Here is a 13,735-nt window from a genome sequence, read left to right on the forward strand (position 1 = left end):
AAGACCTTCAGGCATTCTCCTCAGGACATTCCCTGGTGTGATGGAGGTGCTGTTAGGGAGGCCAGCTCTGTCAGAGAATTGACCTGTCCCTGCCCCTGCCTGTGGTCACAGGGCTGCCACACCACAGCAGGAGGAGAGAGCTGCCAGAGCAATCAGGCCTTCCAACAATGCAAGGGATCAGAATGGAGAATGTGGAAATGGGAAGAGAGCAGCTCTGAGAAGACAAAGGCTGGTTCATCCTTCTCTTCTTCCTTCTCCTCTGTCCTGTTCTTTCCCCTCCACCTCTGCACACAGGCATGCCCTGCAGCTCCAGAGAGGCCTTCAAAGGAAGGATCTTGAGCAAACAAGTCACTGGAAGTTTCTTCATTTTGTTTTAATACACAGAGAGCATGGGACACCATTTACGCAGTCTGTGGGTGTCACAAATTTGCATAGATGTGTAATTAGCAACAGCATAAATAATGACATTCTTTGTGGACATCATTAAAGAAAGTAAATCAAAGAAAAAAAAAACTAAAAAAACCAAAAAACAACCATACCCACAACGAAAATTAACAAAAACTGTAGAAGACTGGCTTGGCCTGCAGAGATTTACAGTATGAGTGATTTGCAAAGAGCGACAGTTTATTGCTTCTGAAAATTATCTGGTCATCAATTTCCACAATGCATCCTTGAGCTCCTTGTTCCTCATGCTGTAGATGAGGGGATTCACTGCTGGAGGCACCATTGAGTACAGCACTGCCACCACCAGATCCAGAGAGGGAGAAATGATGGATGGGGGCTTCAGGTAGGCAAAGATGCCTGTGCTGACAAGCAGGGAGACCACGGCCAGGTGAGGGAGGCACATGGAAAAGGCTTTGTGCTGTCCCTGCTCAGAGGGGATCCTCAGCACAGCCCTGAAGATCTGCACATAGGACAGCACAATGAAAACAAAGGAAACAAATACTAAAGAGACACCAACCACAAGGACCCCAACACCCCTGAGGAAGTCTGAGTGTGAGCAGGAGAGCTTGAGGATCTGGGGGATTTCACAGAAGAACTGGTCCAGGGCATTGCCCTGGCAGAGGGGTAGGGAAAATGTACTGGCCGTGTGCAGGAGAGCATAGAGAAACCCACTGCCCCAGGCAGCTGCTGCCATGTGGACACAAGCTCTGCTGCCTAGGAGGGTCCTGTAGTGCAGGGGTTGGCAGATGGCAACGTAGCGGTCATAGGCCATGATGGTGAGAAGAGAAAACCCTGCTGTAACACAGAAAAATAAAAAAAAGACCTGTGCAACACATCCTGCATAGGAGATGGCAGTGGTGTCCCAGAGAGAATTGGCCATGGATTTGGGGACAGTGGTGGAGATGGAGCCCAGGTCAAGAACAGAGAGGTTGAGGAGGAAGAAGTACATGGGGGTGTGGAGGCGCTGGTCACAGGCGATGGTGATGATGATGAGGCCGTTGGCCAGGAGGGCAGCCAGGTAGATACCCAGGAAGAGCCCGAAGTGCAAGAGATGCAGCTCCCGTGTGTCTCCAAATGCCAGGAGGAGGAACTGGGTGATGGAGCTGCTGTTGGTCATTTGCTGTTTCTCAGACTAGAAGTCCTATACAAAAAAGGAAAAGACAGGAAAAAATAGGACAGGCTTCTTTGAGCAAAGATATTCCTTTTTTTTCATAGAAATCACCCCCAATTGAAATAGCTTTCTGTTCTCTGGTTTGTGATGACGAGTGTGTTATGAGGAGCAGGACCTCTGCCCGAGTGCTGCCGAGGGGTCAGGTTTGCTTTGCTGCAGTGGGGACATGGGAGCTTCTTTCTGACAACTCCCACGCTCTCAAGGGTTTCGGATGTAAGCCACCTTTAATGTAAAAGTTCAATATCTGCACTCAGGATTCTGCAGAGTGTGGGTTGCAGAGGAGAGGCTTAGCACATCCTTATAATAATGTAGCCTGTGTTCTTTATTTTCCACCATCGCATCTGGTAAGTGTTCTTTTGAGAGGTAGAAATCCTTATTTTGATGACTGAAAATGTGAAGAGTCTTGAGATGGGGAAGGCAAGAACTCTCAGTGGCTTAGTGCAGAGTCAGGAGAGCTGCAGCGTTCATCAGTCTTTCTCCCATCTGCCCTGTTCTTTCGCTTGTGTTGACTTGATGTTGAACTCACAAAGTACCCATTAAAAAAAAAAAAAACTAACAAGGGAACTCATACAGAAGTAGAGGAGCTCTGTTTCAATGGGCAATTCTGGGAAACCTTCTCTGTCCCAGCCCAGAGATGGAGTTTGGAGGGAGAGAGCAGGACACGACTCCTCACAGAGAGATTCAAAGGACTCTGCAAGCAGAGTGCCGACCCCCAAGGAAAGGCTCAGCCCTCCCTAGGGTCCCACAGGAGAGCTCTGCCTTTCTGGGGGCAGCTGGCAAGCCAAGAGGACAGGCAAAGCAGAGAGTCTGGGGTCCCAGAGACGAGATGTTCTGAGGGGAGAGTCAGCTCATTGCCCAGCAGACAACGCCCAGAAGACATCTCCAGTGAAAGACCAAAGGAGAGCTGCCTGAACGGCCCCTCCCCCAGTGCGTGTTGGCAGTTTCCCACAGCCCTTGCCCATGTCTCTGCTGCCTGGAGCTGCCCCTGCCAGGAGCTGCTGCTCTGTGCCCAGGTCTCCTCCCTGTCCCTGCTCCCACAGCCCATCCCACCCGCTGGGGGCTCAGCTCTGCCCTGCAGACCCCTCCTGGCAGCAGGGCACTGCCCAGGGCCATCTTTGGCTGTGCAGGCTCCCATGGGGACATCCGAGCAACCCTGATGAGGCTGGAAAAGCCATACTGATGCTGGCCGTAAGCCACGGTATGTTGATTCCCTGGTTTAGTCACCTCTTAAGAGAAACAGATTTGGAATTTCACTGCCTCATCCTGAAGTGAGAGATAAATTTCTCTGTTCCATTGCCCACCCAGACAACCCAGAGCAGAAGACTGGAAGAACAGGATCCTTCCCTTTCAGGTAGCCCCCTCCTTGCTGTGCTTTTGGAAGAGTCTCCAGGGAATGTCCTGCAGTGATCTGCAGCTGTGAGCAGCCCTCACCCATGCAGAACCCTCTAACAGCAGGACCCTGCCCTGCTGGGGGATGCTCCTTCCATGCAGAACTTCTCCCCACAGTGATGTGCTGCGCTTCCCAGGCAGGCTGAGATCTGCCCCTGGCAGGTGGCAGAGTCCCTGCCCCGGCACACAGACCCCTGGGGTGCAGGGAGCCTGCTCTGAAGGACAGCCCTGGGCACCCCTGGCTGCACACTCTGGCTTCACAGCTATTCAAATTGCCTGACAAGAGCTCCCACATTTACAGATCCCATAAGCTGTGGCTGTACCAGCTTTAGGAGATGCCTCCAGCAACTCCACCTGCATTGCCCTGCACCCGCAGACTTACCCTGTCAAGGGCTGCAAAGATTTCTCCTCCAGTGAGCTCTCAGTTGTCCTCCCGATCCTGACACCTTTCAGCTCTCTCTCTGCCTTGCTCATCTCCCTGAGACACCCTGGCAGTGCCCTCAGCCCTGCTGCGCTTGGCAGAGGAGCTGCTCCTGGGCAGAGCTGTCTCTCTGCAGCGCTGCCCGCTTGCCATGAGCTCCCTCCATCCCAGGAGCCCAGCCCAACTCAGACGCAGAGGACCAGCCCAAGGAGTTTTAATGACCCCTCTGGTGGGTTTGATGCCGAGTTCATGAACCTCAGATGCTGAGAAGAAATTGAAGGAACCTTTCATGGACTCAAAGTCAGATTCAAACTCCAAAGTTTCTTGTAGTGTTAATGGGTCCCACTGAGGGACACCACTGAGACATTGTCCCCAGGGTCTGGTTAAAGCAGAAAACTGGAGGCAGTGATGACAGGTCGGGAAAAGCAAGGTGAAGGTGGCTCTGGTGCTGAGTAAACCTGGATGTGTTTCATTAGTGCAAAGGGCCAAGGCCTGACTCCATCGCCCAAAGGGCCGAGGCCTGACCCCCAGCCCCCAGGAAGGGAGATCCTGTCCCTTACTCATTCCTCAGGGCTCTTCCTGGCACAGTGGGATGTGGAGACATGCAATGCCAAGGGCAGGGCTATGGTACGACACTTCCCAGGCTCCTGAGTATGGACAAGGAGGCAATGAGACCCCAGTGCTGGAAGGATTGGTCGTCTCCTCATAGGCATCAGTGGCAGAGACAACAGACATAGCCCAAGACACTAAGAGGTTGGCTCTGTTAGGGGCCTTTCAGCTTTGCCACATCCCTCTGTCTTCTCCACCACAGGCTGTCCTACAGTGTCCCATCACCTCTGCCTCTTTCCCTGCAGGCTGTAGTCATCCACCTGGCTGCCCCGCCTTGCTCTCACCTTCTTTTGCTCCATCCTCCCTGGTTCTCCCTTGAAACACAAAGCCTCGGGATGATACAGACTCTTTCTGGGTGGCGTGTTGCACCACAGCACTGCCCTTGCAGTGACATTTCTTTCTCTTTGTGTCCAGTCTGCACCTCCCCAGCTGCATGTTGGGGCATTATTTCTTTCTCAGGCTGTTTTCCACTACAAAGAAAAGCTCCACCAGCTCTGAAAGCACGCCTCAAGCACGCTCAGGCTACTCCTGTACTGTCCTCAGTCTCCACACCACTGAGCCCAGGGCCCTCCGCCTCTCGAGTCCTGCTGGCCACGCTATTCCTGATACCACCATTCGTTGGGCCTGGCCATCGTGTTGGTTTTTACCCAGCAAAGCGTACACCTGTCCAAGCCATGGGCAGCCAGTTTCTCCAGGAGAACGCTGTGGGAAATGGTGTCAAAGGCTTTACTAGCCTCCAGGTAAAGAACATTCACAGCCTTTTCCTCATCCACCAAGCAGGTCACTTTGTCATAGAAAGAGATCAGGTTTGTCAGGCAGGACCTGCCTTTCATGAACCCATGCTGACTGGGCCTGATCACCTGGTTGTCCTTCATGTGGCACATAATGGCACTCAGCATGATCTGTTCCATGACTTTCCCAGGCACTGAGGTCAGATGGACAGGCCTGTAGTTCCCCAAATCCTCCTTCTGTCCTTTCTTGTGGATGGGCATCACATTTGCTAGATGCCAGTCAACTGGGACCTCCCCAGTTCACCAGGACTGCTGCTAAATGATGGAAAGTGGCTCACTGAGTGCTTCTGCCAGCTCCTTCAGTACCATCGCGTGGAGTCCACCTAACCCCATAGACTTGTGTACGTCTAGCTGTTGGAGCAGGTCCCTCACCATCTCCCTTTGGATTATGGGGGCTTCATTCTGCTCCCTGCCCCTGTCTACAAGCTCAGGGGTCTGGGAACTCAGGGAACAACCGACTCTACTACTAAAGAAGGAGGCAAAGGCGGCACTAAGTACCTCAGCCTTTTCCTCATCTTTTGTCACTATGTTACCGATAAAGAATGGAGATTCTCCCGAGCCCTCCTTTTGTTAATAAAGTGTTTATAGAAACTTTTCGTATTGTTCTTAACATCCAAAGCCACCTTAAGTTCTAGTTGGGCTTTGGCCCTGCTAGTTTTCTCCCTACATAGCCTTACAACATCCTTGTAGCCTTCCTGAGTGGCCTGTCCCGTCTTCCAAAGACCATAAACTCTCCTTTTTTCCCTGAGTTGTAACCGTACCTCTCTGTTCAGCCAGGCCATCTTTTTTCCCTGATGTCTCATTTTACAGCACATGGGGACAGCCTGCTCCCGCGCTTTTAAGACTTTTGTCTTGAAAAATGTCCAGCCTTCCTGGACTCCTTTGCCCTTCAGGACTGCATCCCAAGGGGCTTTGTCAAGCAGGCTCCTGGAAAGACCAAAGTTTACCCTCCAGAAGTCCATGGTGGCAGTTCTGCTGACCACCCTCCATGCTTCTCTGAGAATGGAAAACTCCATAATTGCATGGTCACTATGCCCAAGATGGCCTCCAGCTGTCACATCCACCACAAATCCTTCTCTATTTACAAACAACAGGCCCAGCAGGGCTCCTTCCCATGCCAGCTCCCTTACCAGCTGTGTCAGGAAGTTCTCCCCAACACACTTCAGGAACTTCCTAGGCTGTTCCCTCTCAGCCATATTGTGCTCCCAGCTGATATCAGGTAGGTTGAAGTCTCTCACCAGGGCAAGGGTCAGTGATCATGAGATTTATCCCAGCGGCTTGTACAATATTTAATCCACCTCTGCATCCTGGTTGGGCGGTCTATAACAGACTCCCACCATGATATCTGCCTTATTGGCCCTCCCCCTGATTCTTACGCATCAACACTCCACCCTATTGTCACCATCATGAAACTCTTGACATTCCTAACACTCCCTAACATATAGAGCCACCCACCTTCTCTCCTTCCTTGCCTGTCCCTTCTGAAGGGTCTGTAGCCATCTAATGCAGCACTCCAGTTGTGCGAGTCATCCCACCACGTTTCTGTGATGGCGACTACATCATAGTTTTCCTGTTGCACAATGGTGTCCAGCTCTTCCTGTTTGTTGCCCATGCTGTGTGCGTTAGTGTAGACATGTTATGTTTTCAGAAAACCCATAAAAATTTCTTGTCATTTAGACAATTATTCTATCACCCAGTGACCCCTCCCCACCTGGAAAGGGGAATCAGGGAAAACAAGGTAACATGAGGGTTGAAACATAAATAGATTTAATAGGATAAGACTAAATAATTAACAATAATATTAAAGCACCAGTATTAATCCTGATACGAATACAAGATATACAAGAATTATACTCAGCCAATTCTATCAGTAGGAAGCTGTGCACTCCCAGCAGGGGACAGTAAACGTTGGACACTGTGAGAGCAATGGCTTCAGGAGGAAGGGAAGGGCTCAGGGGTCCGGCACCAGGGCAAGGAGATTCTGTGGACCACAGCCATCAAGGGAAAGAGAAACGACACAGCAAACTTTCTAATTTATATCGAATGTGACGTTCGTGGTATGAAATAATCCTGTTGGCCAGCCTGGGTCAAATGCCCAGGCCTCACTCCTCCTCATCCCTGCACCTGTCAAGGCTTGAAAACAACAAGACCTTGAATCCCATGTAGCCTAGCTGGCTATAAAGTAAATACTTTCACAAATTCAGACACTAGAATCTTCTAAGAGTGCAGTTTTCCTAGGCATTAGGAGAGAAGTTAGTCCTGTGTTGCTCAACCCAGGACAAGAAGGACTTCAGCTGGGCTACTGGTCCTGCCACCTCTTTGCTGGAAGAAGGCTTAACTTCTACCTGGCCATTCCCAGGCACAGCCATAGTTTCTAAGCCATCAACGATCCTTGCCTCTCTGCTGCTGGATTCATACCCTTCCCCCTTCAGATCTAGTTTAAAGCCCGTTCGATGAGCCCTGCCAACTCCTGTGCAAGGATCCTTTTCCCCTTTTGAGACAGGTGTACCCCGTCTGTCTCCAGCAGGCCTGGTGTCATGTAAACCATCCTGTGATCAAAAAAAATAAAGTCCTGCCACTGGCACCAGGCTCAGAGACAAGTATTGATCTTCCAACTCTTCCTGTTGCTTTCCTCATCTTTTCCTGTGACTGGGAGGACCAAGGAGAACACGACTTGTGCTTCTGACCCCGCAACCTGTTGTCCCAAAGCTCAGAAATCTCTCTTGATTGCCCTTGGGTTTCTTGTTAGCATATCATCTCTGCCTGTCTGAAAAATTAGTAGTGGGTAATAATCTGAGGGGCTTACCAGGGAGGGAAGCTTTCTTTCTATATCTTTAACCTGGGCCCCAGGGAGGCAGCAGACTTCCCTGAGAAGTGGGTCAGTTCTGCATATTGGGCCTTCTGTTCCCTTCAGGAGGGAGTCACCTACAACAATGACCCGTCTTTTTTCCTTAACTGAAGATGTTTTGGTGCGAGGTGTAGTCTGACTTAACCTTGGCGACACCTCTGTGGACACTGAATTATCTTCCTCGTCATGATTGAGTTCCCCTTGCAGAGCCTCCTACTTATTTTTCTAGTGTACCTGGGAAGGTGGGGGAGTTACTAGGGAGACACGCCTGCTTCGCCAGGCAGAAACATGTTCCTACAGCCTCCTATCGTCTAAGTTACCTTGTTCGGCTAGGCAGAGAGAGGACAGGGAATCGTCTGTCCATCATGTGGACTTGCGTACGTTCAGGTTCCTCAGGTGGTGGAATGCTCGGTGTTAATCTGCCTTTGATCCCGCTCTGTGCATTCCTGACTCCAGACCTGGAATCCAGCTCCTGTCCATCATTGAGTCCAGTCTGGGACCTCCCCAGTGCCTGCCGGTGACGTCATCCTGCTAGCTTGATACAGTTTTCTATATACTGTATCTATTTCATTATTTCCTCTTTATTTTATTATGAATATTTCACTAAAGTAGTTTAGTTCCTTCTAAACTCATAAATCTCTTTATCTCTCTCCTTCCTCTCCTCGGAGTGAGAGCTGGGGGAGAGCATCTGTCGTCCGTCATTGGCCAACCCGGCCTAAACCAGGACAATACGGAAACACACTTCAGTGCTGCATATGAATTTGGGCTCAAAAACCCCACTGAGCTAGTTTTCCAGAGACAGTTTCAGAGTGGCAAAGCAGATTCAGCACATAAATGCTTGTTTTTACTGGGATAGAGTTGATTTTCTTCACAGTAGCTGGTCTGGGGCTGTGTTTTGGATTTGTGCTGGAAACAGTGTTGATAAGACAGGGATGTTTTAGTTATTGCTGAGCAGCTCTTACACAGCACCATGGCCTTTTCTGCTCCTCACACCAGCTCACCAGCGAGTTGGCTGGGGGTGCACGAGAAGTTGGGAGGGGACACAGCTGGGACAGTGGACCCCGACTGACCAAAGGGATACCCCGTACCACGCAGCATCATGCTCAGCCATATAAATCTGAGGGAAGAAGAAGGAAGGGGGGGATATTTGGAGTTACAGTGTTTTGTCTTCCCGAGTAACTGTTTGGTGTTATGGAGCCCTGCTTTCCTGGAGGTGGCCAAACACCTGCCTGCCGATAGGAAGTAGTGAATGAATTCCTCATTTTGCTTCGCTTAATTGTGCGCCTTTTGCTTTACCAATTAAACTGCTTGATCTCAACCCAGGAGTTTGCTCACTTTTACCCTTCTGATTATCTCCCCCATCCCACCAGTGGAAAGTGAGTGAGCGACTGTGTAGTGCTTAGTTGCCGGCTGGTGTTAAACCGCAACAAACTGAATCTCCACCACTCTATGGGACCCCATTCTGGTGCTGGACTGTCCTCCTGGTGACTTTTTTTATCTTTTATATTTATGTCAAGTTAGTCAAGAATTACACAACTCAGAGCAAGACATCATAGCAGGGGGAGATGCTTTGAAACCCTTCATACCTTTGAACATTTTTAAGGTGATTCCATGCAGGGACACTGCAGAAGATAGCCCATGGGGTCTAGCAAGCGATTTCTCAAACCTGAGGCTGGTCATGTTTCATCATGTGTATCAATTTCTGGGCATCATTGGCTACTGACCATACTTTGACTATTTCCCTTTAACATTATTTGGTCAGACACAGCTTGAAGTAGCTGTTTGCATTAAACTACTCAGGGGCATTGAAGATGCTGTAGAGTACAAAGATACCGAGTTGGGACGCGACATAGGAGGAATGCTTCAGGACACCTTTCCCCTTCTTGAGGAGGATGAAAGCCAGGCTGGACACATGGTTTTGTTTCAGCAGATATCAGATGCCTTTCTTTAGGCAACCAGGTACCCCAGTGGGACTTTTGGGACTATTTGAGAGCATTTTACATACTCTGTAGTATCACTTTGTCCATAGGAGTCTCTTCAAGGCAATTCTCACTTCCTTATTCCTCAGGCTATAGATGACAGGGTTAAACATTGGGGTCACAATTGTGTAAGACAGGGCAAGGTATTTGTTGGTGTCTACAGAATCCCTTGACCGTTGCTTTAAGTAGACGACGGTGGCTGAACCATAGAAGAGCATCACCACTGCGAGGTGTGAGGAACAGGTGGAAAAGGCTTTGTGTCTGCCCAGAACTGAAGGTATTTTCAGAATTGTCCTGATAATTTTAATGTAAGAAATAACTATTAAGGAGAAGGGAAAGATTGCAAATACCAGAATGATGGTGTACAGCGTCACTTGGTTCCAGAATGTGTCTGCACAGGCCAGCTCCAGCACAGGGGGCACATCACAAAAAAAGTGATGAAGGTCATGGGATGCAAAGAAGGGCAAAGTGAACACCCAGTAGGTCTGTCCTACTTGCACTGGTACAACAGCCACCCACGACCCCACCAGCAGTCTGATGCAGAGACCCCTCCTCATGAGGAGAGGGTAGTGCAGGGGCTCACGGATGGCTATGTAGCGGTCGTAGGCCATGACAGCCAGGAGAAGGCACTCGATGCTGCCCAGCAAAACCAGGAAATACAGCTGGGCAGCACAGCCAAGGAAGGAGATCCTGCCATCCTCCAGCAGGAAACCCACCAGCATTTTTGGCAGAGTGACTGATGTGTAGCAGATCTCCAGGAAAGACAAGTTCCTCAGGAAGAAATACATAGGGCTGTGGAGGCTTGAGTCCACCACTGTAATGAGCGCAATCAGGCTGTTCCCTGTGAGGACCATGAGGTAGATGACCAGCAATACTGTGAAGCACAAGCCCTGCAGGCTGGAGTGGTCAGAAAATCCCAGAAGAATGAATCCAGATCCACTGGTGTGATTCTCCAGGCCTTTTCTTTGGGGCATTTTTCCTGCACAGAGCGATTCAAACAACAGGCTCTCAGAGGATGCTGGTGGCCTGTCCACCATCACAGACACTTCAACCCTAGAGAAAGACTACAAACATCAGCATATGTGCAATTGCAGGATTAGGCGAGTTTGACCAAGGTATGCACGAGTGTTTGGAAATCTAATGTGGGTCGCTTGCGGAGGGGAGGTTTATAAAGAGAGAGAACAGAGTCCTTGAGCCTGAATGACTGGGTTGTTTTTGTCATATGGGTAAAAGAAACTTGACTTTCTCCTTTAGAGCTGATTTTATTAAATAGAACAACTAGTGGAAGATGAGAGAAACGGAAGAAAAGAGACAAATACTAATGCCTTTAAGAACAGCCTTACTTACGTTCCTTGTCCAGATTCCATAAGAGGTGCATTTAATGTAAGAACATTAAGAAGGAATAGGGATAAAAGGGGGGAAGGATGAAAAAGGGGAAGACAAAGCATGGCAAGGCGAGGCAAGGAGAGGCAAACAGACCAAAGCAAGGCAAGGTATGACTTGATTCTTAGACCTTAGTGAGAGAGATTAATCCCAACGCTCCTCACGTGGGAGAGCTCATCCCCTGACGCTGCGTCCACACACAAAGATCTGGAAGACTATCTTAGATCTGAATCATCAATTTTTACCTAGTGAAGGGTGAATCCCATCAGAAGTAACAGAGGCTTCTCTCTGCCAAAGAATCCAGTGACACTGATGCATCCATGGCACATTTTAACAAGACAAAGAAGCAGCAGTTTATGCTTAAATTACCAGTTTTCAGAGTGCTAAAAGACATTTTTGTGCAAGCAATCAAACTGCTTTATGCAGCTTTCAATCATAAGGAGAAGAAAGTGATTAAAAGCATGTGATATCCCCATGACACCCAATTTTCCTGGACAGGTCAGGCGTCTATAACTTCTGAATGAGTCCTGAATAATTCAGCATTCCCAAACCTGCTGCTCTGTCACTTGGATTTCTGACAGCTTACAAATCCAGCTGAGGGCCCATTCATTCCAATCCCAACCCTGCAAGCCCTTGCAGAAGCAGAGCAGTGCTCTTGCTGCCTGGGGAACTCAGCCTTCCCTTCACATTGCCCCCCTTCCCAGGGCAGAAAGGCTTCTCACTGGGCACACCTGAAGGGCATCAGCTACAATCAAGCAGCACCACAACAGCCAGTGGCTTCTTATGGAGAAGGGTCTCAGCTGAGAGATGTTTAGGAATCTCAGCTTGAGGTTCAGGCAGAGGGCTGAGGGTGATGACTGTGTCTCTCCAGCTCTCCCTAACTCCCTTTGAGAAGTCTTCTTAAGCTCTGATAAGAAGGGCAGCAAGTCATAAAGCATGTGACAAAAGCATTTGGATTAGCCAAGCGAAAAACATAGGGCAGTCTCCTCCACAGAAATTCAGAAAACCACGGGGCCCTAATAGTTTGATTCTTTTTCCAAGGCATTCGTGCCTTCTCCCTGTGAGTTTTGTCTATCTCATAGAGAGATAGATTTCAATTCAAAATTTCCAAGATACTGTTAGGGTTTGCGTGAGGGAAAAGTCACAATGATTGTTTTCTAATCTATCTACTTATTCATATAAATGTACACAAAATTGAAATGCTTTATAAAAAAAAAGAAAAAAGCAAAACTGTGTGATGCCCACTTTTATTTTAAATTAAGTCTTTAACTCAAAGCAACCATTTGACTGCAAATTATCCACATACCAGCATTTCCTGCTTGTTTCAAAACATCCTCAAACATACAGCCTGTTATTTTTAGCTCTCAGATGTCTCCGCGCTTGGCAAGATCGCAGGTAGAGCACAGTTCAGGCCAGCTTTGCTCACGGGGAACTGCCCGAGGGCGACTTCTGTGGTGACTCTCTGACGGGCAGCGTTTCTCAAAGCTGAAGGAAGCCCATTCCAGTGAGCCCAGTCCAGCTGGACAGAGGACTGCAGCTGCTGCTGGCAGTAGCTGTACTGCCACGCTATGTCAGCGTTTCAGGGCACGCCAAAAAGGATTTACCGTTATCAGGAGCCAACAGGCAGGAACGCGCTCCTCAGTCTGTGATGCTGCAGGAGGCAGCGGTGGCCCCTTTTCCTCTCTGTCATTCCCCTGGAGACCACCTGGATATTGTTCTCTGGACACCTCTCTGCCACTCTCACCTGGTCACAAGTCAGTTCGTAAGCAGCCTCAGGACAGCAGGTGAGCATGTTGGTGCTGCCACTGCTCTTCCCCAGACACCCACAGCACAAGGAGCAATTTTATAATGACTGTCAGAATCATGGGTGTTAGCCTGATTAACAACTTCCAGCATAACTCCATGCCTTTAAAAATAGAGAAACTGAAAAATGAGATTTAGCTGCTGAAAGGGAAACTGCTAAACTTGTGGAAGGGGAATAAAAAACAAACCCCAAAAACCCAGGGAAGCAGAAAAGAAGCCAATTCAATCTGGGTTTACCTCAATGGCGCAGCAACAGAAAAGGCTTCTCCACAGCTCCACTTCTCTGTGTTCAAACCTGTGCCTGTGCCCCATGTTAGACAAAGTTTGCCCTGAGAAGCTGAACTCACACTGTTCCTGCTGTCTGCATGATGGTTCACATCCAGAAGGGGCCTGGAGACAAAGCTTGTATTTGAGATGCGTGCATGAGAAGGAAAAAAGGACTGGGTCATGTCACTACACTGTAAATCTCTGTATTTGTGCAGATTCATTTCACCCCAATGCCTAAACCAGTGAGTGATTCTTACCACAGCTGCCTTGGGTGGCTCTGTAGCCAATAGCACAAATAACCCCTTCCAGTGGGAAGTACCTCCTGCCCTTGTGTGAGGTTAATGCACTCCCTGATTTCTCTGAAGCCCTACATATAACCCAACAGCCTCCAGTCTCTCCTTTTGGGTTACCCAACAAAGTCAGGATTAGGACAGTAATGCCATCTCTCACCAGGACCAGACAACTGAATAGTCAGAAAGACTATGAAGAACCTGTGCTGTGGCTTGGAGCAACCAGGCGCTATAGGGTACTTTCCTCCAGTCAGAGCTGTAAGATTGAGATTGGGGTCAGTAGAGCTACTCCAAGCGGTCATTGCATGAGAAGTATGCCATCCACAGCCTCGATATCTAG

The sequence above is a fragment of the Rissa tridactyla genome, chromosome 12 (genome assembly GCF_028500815.1).
Source record: "Rissa tridactyla isolate bRisTri1 chromosome 12, bRisTri1.patW.cur.20221130, whole genome shotgun sequence".
NCBI classification, from domain to species: Eukaryota; Metazoa; Chordata; class Aves; order Charadriiformes; family Laridae; genus Rissa; species Rissa tridactyla.